The sequence below is a fragment of the Xiphophorus hellerii genome, chromosome 10 (assembly GCF_003331165.1).
Source record: "Xiphophorus hellerii strain 12219 chromosome 10, Xiphophorus_hellerii-4.1, whole genome shotgun sequence".
Taxonomy (NCBI): Eukaryota; Metazoa; Chordata; class Actinopteri; order Cyprinodontiformes; family Poeciliidae; genus Xiphophorus; species Xiphophorus hellerii.
Window position 1 is genome coordinate 25858244 of NC_045681.1, and position 7576 is coordinate 25865819.

Sequence of the window (7576 nt, forward strand, 5' to 3'; positions counted from 1 at the left end):
CCTTTCTGCTGTGGGACTTGTGGAAAAAGTTTCTCTCGAAAAGATAAATTAAATAATCATATGAAAATTCACACAAGTGAGAAACCCTTCTCTTGTGGGACTTGTGGAAAGAGTTTCACCCATAAGGGCAATTTAGATGTTCACATGAGAGTTCACACAGGTGAGAAGCCTTTCTCTTGTGGTACTTGTGGAAAAATTTTCTCTCGAAAAGATAAATTAAATAATCATATGAAAATTCACACAAGTGAGAAACCCTTCTCTTGTGGGACATGTGGAAAAAGTTTCACCTCGAAAACAACTTTACATAGTCATATGAGAATTCACACAGGTAGAAGCCTTTCTCCTGTGGAACCTGTGGAAAAAGTTTCTCTAAAAAAGTTTCATTTAAATGTTCACATGAGAATTCACACAGGTGAGAAGCCTTTCTCTTGTGGTACATGTGGAAAAAGTTTCACCTTGAAAACAACTTTAAATAATCATATGAGAATTCACACAGGTGAGAAGCCTTTCTCTTGTGCAACCTGTGGAAAAAGTTACAGTGACAGAAGGACTTTAATTCAGCACATGAGAATTCACACAGGTGAGAAGCCTTTCTCTTGTGGTACATGTGGAAAAAGTTTCACACTGGAAAACAACTTTAAATAATCATATGAGAATTCACACAGGTAGAAGCCTTTCTCATGTGGGACCTGTGGAAAATGTTTTACCCATAAAAACACTTGAATGTTCATATGAGAATTCACACAGGTGAGAAGCCTTTCTGCTGTGGGACTTGTGGAAAGAGTTTCACCCAAAAGGGCAGTTTAGATGTTCACATGAGAATTCACAGAGGTGAGAAGCCTTTCTCCTGTGGAACCTGTGGAAAAGGTTTCTCTATAAAAAGTAATTTAAAAGTTCATGTGAAAATTCACACTGGTGAGAAGCCTTTCTCATGTGGGAGCTGTGGAAAAAGTTTCACCTTGAAAACAATTTTAAATAATCATATGAGAAATCACACAGGTGAGAAGCCTTTCTCATGTGGGAGCTGTGGAAAAAAGTTTCAACGATAAAGGCCAATTAAATGTACATATGAGAATTCACACAGGTGAGAAGCTTTTCTCCTGTGGGACTTGTGGAAAGAGTTTCACCCATAAGGGCAGTTTAGATGTTCACATGAGAATTCACAGAGGTGAAAAGCCTTTCTCCTGTGGGTCCTGTGGAAAGCGTTACAGTGAAAGAGGGAAGTTAACTCAGCACATGAGAATTCACACAGGTGAGAAGCCTTTCTCCTCTGGAACCTGTGGAAAAGGTTTCTCTATAAAAAGTAATTTAAAAGTTCATGTGAAAATTCACACTGGTGAGAAGCCTTTCTCTTGTGGGACTTGTGGAAAGAGTTTCACCCATAAGGGCAGTTTAGATGTTCACATGAGAATTCACAGAGGTGAGAAGCCTTTCTTCCTGTGGGTCCTGTGGAAAGCGTTACAGTTGAAAGAGGGAAGTTAACTCAGCACATGAGAATTCACACAGGTGAGAAGCCTTTCTCCTGTGGAACCTGTGGAAAAGGTTTTCTCTATAAAAAGTAATTTAAAAGTTCATGTGAAAATTCACACTGGTGAGAAGCCTTTCTCATGTGGGAGCTGTGGAAAATGTTTTACCCATAAATACACTTTGAATGTTCATATGAGAATTCACACAGGTGAGAAGCCTTTCTGCTGTGGGACTTGTGGAAAGAGTTTCACCCAAAAGGGCAGTTTAGATGTTCACATGAGAATTCACAGAGGTGAGAAGCCTTTCTCCTGTGGGTCCTGTGGAAAGCGTTACACAGTGAAAGAGGGACGTTAACTCAGCACATGAGAATTCACACAGGTGAGAAGCCTTTCTCCTGTGGAACCTGTGGAAAAGGTTTCTCTATAAAAAGTAATTTAAAAGTGTCATGTGAAAATTCACACTGTGAGAAGCCTTTCTCCTGTGGTGCAAGTTCGTTTGTCTGAGTGACGATGGTCCATACATGTTTGATCATTGAGTTTTAGAGTTTATTGTTGTGGTTTTTATGTAAAATTGTATTTTTTGCTGTTGTTGTGACCTAACGATACAACTATTATTTGTTTTATCTCTTAATTCCCCGTCCTTATTGTATAATCATACACAATGGCATAGCAATAATATTGTTCATTAAATATATTCAAGAAAAACAAACACATTTCACAAACCTGGGTTATTGTATTGTTGTATTTCAGTGTTGTCTCTAAACATTGCTTTGGACTTTTGTGAAGGTCTGGATACTGAATTGTAGCTTTTTTTGCTTGTTTCTTTCCTTTCACAGCCCATACCATGGCGCTTCCAGCAGATGGATCCCCAATGTTGGAGGGCACATCCAGATAATGGTAAGGATCACGGTAAGTTGTGGTCAAATGAAGCCGAGGAAGACGAGGTAGGTAATGCCGGTACTGCCGGCTCTAGTTGTAGTTCTTTCTACTAGCTCTAGTGGTAACTCTTCTACCAGCTCAAGTGACGACGAGGGCTGATAACGAAGACCAGATGACTTTACGTCCGACTTTGTTTTGTCAAGGTCATTGTAGGAAAGCTTCAACAGTCATTGAAACATCACAATTCGACGGGTTGTTCAGCGGGGCGCCGCTAAGAGTAGTTCAACAGTGGACCGTGCCAGTGCTGCGTCACAGCTGCTTGAGATTCTTCCCCAAAATTTCAAATACAAACAAGACATCGGGGTAGCTCAGAAGCCTCAAGAAGACAAGGCTCCCTGTACTTCACTTGAATTTCGCATCTGGACTTGACAAACAGGAAGAGCCCATTTTGCGTCCAGAGAACCCCAGACCTATCGGTACCTCGCAACATCATCAGGTAGGTTTGGAAGAGGACGGGGCTTCTTTGACTTCCGGCCGCGCCAGGAGCACTACACAGAAGGTGGATTCTGCGACGGAACACGACCCACCATCAAAGCTTAGTTTTGGTACAGTGCTTCCTTCCAGCTTTAAATTCACATGTGGACTTGACAAACCAGAAGAGCCCATTTTGTGTCCAGAGGACTCCACTCCTATCAGTGCCTCGCCACAACCTCTGGCAGGTTGGAGAAATTTAGTGGCTTCTTGTACTTCCGGCCGTGCCAAGAGAACGGCAAAGAAGTTGGATGATGTGAAGGAGGATGACCCACCATCAAAGCCTAGTTTTGGTACAGCGCTTCCTTCCAGCTTTGAAGTCACATCTGAACTTGACAAACCAGAAGAGCCCATTTTGCATCCAGAGGACTCCAGTTCTGTCAGTGCCTCGCCACAACCTCTGGCAGGTTGGAGAAATTTAGTGACTTTTTGCCGCGCCATTAGAATTCCAAAGAAGGTGAATGATGCGAAGGAGGATGACACACCATCAAAGCCTAGTGATCAGGTAGGTTCGAAAGAGGACGTGACTCATGCGACATCTGTGACTGGCATAAACGGAAAGAGGACCAGGGACACTGTTGCTAAAGAGGAGCCCCCAGCCAAGAGGAGTAAGGACACTCTTGCTGAAAAGGAGCTCCCTGCCAAGAAGACCAGGGACAGTGTTACTGAAGTGAAACTCCCAGCCAAGAGGACCAGGAATAGTGATGATGCTAGACAGGAGCCCTCTGCCAAGAAGACCAGGGACAGCGTTACTGAAGTGAAACTCCCAGCCAAGAGGACCAGGAATAGTGATGATGCTGGACAGGAGCCCTCTGCCAAGAGGATCAGGGAGAATCAAACTGAATATGTGCTCCCCTCCAAGAGGACCAGGGACAGTGTTGCTGAAGAGGAGCCCCCAGCCAAGAGGACTAGAGACACTGTTGCTAAAGAGGAGCTCCCAGCCAAGACGGCACAGTGGTATAATGAAGATCCCATTTGGGATGAGGTCCTTCAAAGTATCGGCAGAAGGATGGCATGGAGATATGGTAAAGAATGGGAGGACGAGCCCATTCCGTCAACCCCTCTGTTCATTCCATACCGAAAGACAGACCATGAAGATCCTATTCTATTATCCCCTGTCCTCAGTCCCTCCCCAAGGACAGCGTGTGAGGATCCTGGTCTGTCATCCCCTGTCCTCAGTCCCTCAGCAAGGACGTCGTGTGAGGATCCTGGTCTCTCATCCCCTGTCCTCAGTCCCTCACCAAGGACGTCGTGTGGGGATCCTGGTCTGTCATCCCCTATCGTCAGTCCCTCACCAAGGACGTCGTGTGGGGATCCTGGTCTGTCATCCCCTGTCCTCAGTCCCTCATATAGAATGGCGCGTAAACTTCCTGTTTTGTTATCCCCTATCCACAGTCCCTCACCAAGGACAGCGTGTGAGGATCCTGGTCTGTCATCCCCTGTCCTCAGTCCCTCATATAGAATGGCGCGTAAACTTCCTGTTTTGTTATCCCCTATCCACAGTCCCTCACCAAGGACGTCGTGTGGGGATCCTGGTCTGTCATCCCCCGTCCTCAGTCCCTCGTATAGAATGGCGCATAAACTTCCTGTTTTGTTATCCCCTATCCACAGTCCCTCACCAAGGACAGCGTGTGAGGATCCTGGTCTGTCATCCCCTGTCCTCAGTCCCTCATATAGAATGGTGCGTAAACTTCCTGTTTTGTTATCCCCTATCCACAGTCCCTTACGAGGGACGATGCAAGAGGATCCTTTTCTCTCATCCCCTGACATCAGTCCTTCACCATCAACACACCGTGAAAATCCAACTTTGTCATCCCCTGACTTCCGTTTCCGGATGGAGACTGAAAAGGACAAAGAAGAGGAACCAACACCTTCAACATCTGGTGGAATGACAGCAAGAGCGAGTTCCAGACACGTGTGGTTTAGACCTCGCTACGTTTTAAGTGACTCTGATTAGATTGGGATCCGTAAAAACTGAAGACCTATTTGGGAAGTCACATTAGGACATCATCATTTCTCTGTTTTTTGGGGTTTTTTAAAATTAAAGCCAATGGGTTTCTAGCAAGCCCGTGGAAGCCTTACGTAGCGCCTTGCACCGGGGCTGTTCTTTATCCCGCTGCTAGATGTAGCATTTTAGATGGTGAGGATCCTGGCAGGTCTGAGGAAGCCTTAGGTAGCGCCTTGCACCGGAGTTTTCTTCATCTTTGCGATTTCTTCTCAACTCCCCCATGTTTCAGGGTGAAATAGCGGTTCTTCCCCACGCTGTGCTCTCCGATATAGTAAATTGTTCTATCCTGTTCCTCCACTAATCCAGTCTCCAAGTTTTTAATCTTTCAGGTTTTAGCTGCTCATCGCTGGATCCTTTCGTCGTCGTCCATGTGGTTCCTGTCCTTCTGGACCCCTTGTTTTTCACGCTGCTCGTACGTTTTTCCACATTCACATGATACTGCTTGCCTCCTGCTGGTGGTGGGGACCATCAGCTTTACTAAATAAAAGTAGAAATAGAAATTCACTATTAGTAATTTAGAAACTGTTCAACCATGTAGAGTTAAAGTTTACATTAAGTAAGGAATGCTTGCCTGACAACATGTTGTATTAGAAACCAAATTAAAGCATCAGGACAATAAGAAATTAGAAGACAAAGGAGAACATAGACAGAATTTATGATTGAAGGATTTAATTAAAAGTTTTTATTCAGAGAGACACTAGAGAACAGGATCGGAGGAAAGGAAATGGAGAGCATGTGGAGTAAAGTTTTATGTAGATAAACTATTAATCTCATGAAACAAATAGTTTATATGGCTAACAGCATGTTCATGTGTTGCAACACAGCAAAATCACAGAAGATGAATAGACATTAAAAAAATACCAAACTAGTCTCTGGTTCGGGTTCAGACTTCTCAGATCTCTGATTCTCTGGTCGTCCCAGGTTGGATCTCCTCCGCCTGTAATCCTCCACCTTCAGCACCACCAGTCAGGTGGAGGAAGATATGAGAACCCAGTTGACAAAAAAAGTAAGAAACTTATTTTCATTTTAAATATGGAAGAAATTGAGGTCAAATTTCAATATTGTTCTTCCTTCTGTCCACGTATATTCTATTTGTTAACCCTGTTGTCTTTTCTCTGGATTTCATTTCTACATCAACTCATGTCACATGACATGAGTTGACCAACAACAGCAGAAGACCAGCTCCGCCTGTAATCCTCCTCCTTCAACACCACCAGTCAGGTGGAGGAAGATAAGAGAACCCAGTTGACTAAAAAAAGTAAGAACATTTATATCTACACAACATGATTAATCATTTCAAATATAGCTGCGGAGAGCTGAACTGAAAGTTAGAAACTGTCTGCTGTCCATGCATATTTTCCTCCTTCACTTTATCTTCTCTCTTTATTTCATTTCTCTGTGAACTCATGTGATGACTGGAGTTGACCAACAATTAAAGCAGAAGACCTGCTCCACCTGCTGATCTACTGGTTGTAACAGCTTGTGGGAAAGGTGAGGACATGATGATGACTTTGATCAGAAAATCTCTTTCAATAATCTGTCATTTAGACAGAGATTAAGGAATGTGTGTCTGATCATGTGATGATTCCCCAGCATCACTGGACCAATCAGGCGAGAGAAGACAGAGAGGACTGAGGACTGAAACGAAAATACTCTGCCTGCCAAAAAAGGTAGACGATCCAGTGGCCCCAGGTTTACACACCATCTGTTGGTACTAAATACATTTTTTACAACCTTAACTTTTCTATAGTTGAGATTATTTTCTTAATTATTCAAGAATTGAAACCTTGGTTTTCCTTCCTGTTAGATCATATAAGCAAATAAAAGAAACAAATTTTAATGTGCAAAAAGTTGATTTACAGTGAGCAACGCTACAACACTTTTACACATACAGTGCAGTAAACAATTCTCATTAAATTCCCCCCCGTTGTGACAGGTTTGAGGCAGACCGACCGCTGGGGAGATGGACCTCAGCTGACACCATTACTCTGGATGTAACAGGTAGGTGAGCAGAAACTGAAGCTGCTGAGACATCTCAGAAAAGTTTCAGCATTTAATAACGTGCGTTGGACTTTGCGTTTCTCAAGTTTGTTCTTCTGTTTCCTTAGCTCGACTCTGCTGTCAAAACATCAATGACTCGAGAAGCGGACAGCGAGATTTCTGGTGCCTGGCTGGAGACGAGATTCTGATTATTCAAGAGCCAAAACAAAATGTCAGAATAAATAGTTAGAAGGCAGATTTGTTTTCTATTTGTTGTTGTTTTTATTATTAATGCTCCACGACACAAAATGTATCACTGCTGTAACTCTTGAGTTTAATAAAATGTTCTTCTTTCAATCTGTTATTTCTGCTGTCATTTTTTTTTTTACCATAATCATTTGTGGAAACATTATATATTAAAGGAACGCCCACATTTTTAATAGAACTTCATGACTGATCAAAGCACAAACTGGAGAACAGGATTAAAAGAAATTTATTTTTTTAGTAAGTGTTAATTAATTTGTAGTTACATCAATACAAAATTCACATCTTAAGAACTAACACAAGCCAGTCACACTGAAGAAGTATCCTGATGTTGACCTTCGACCCTTAGCTTCAACTGATTCACTGAAAGGTTGGGTAGAAATGTTACCCAGAGAACGCTCTTTTTCCTTCGTGGATTACACATTTTTCAATTTCCCAGAGGAAAATC

The 7576-nt window shown here is 42.8% G+C and overlaps 1 long non-coding RNA gene across 4 annotated transcripts; it reads left to right on the plus strand.

Moving 5' to 3' along the window:
- The first annotated feature begins 4800 nt into the window (after positions 1 to 4800).
- Positions 4801 to 7338, plus strand: LOC116726912 (uncharacterized). Of its 4 annotated transcripts, none has more exons than XR_004340718.1 (4): positions 4801 to 6375; positions 6478 to 6595; positions 6821 to 6885; positions 6993 to 7338. It is a non-coding gene; the product is annotated as an uncharacterized LOC116726912 (long non-coding RNA). The 4 variants fall into 4 exon arrangements; XR_004340719.1 differs by having other exon boundaries at positions 6478 to 6554; XR_004340716.1 differs by lacking the exon at positions 6993 to 7338 and having other exon boundaries at positions 6821 to 6968.
- The last annotated feature ends 238 nt before the right edge of the window (positions 7339 to 7576 follow it).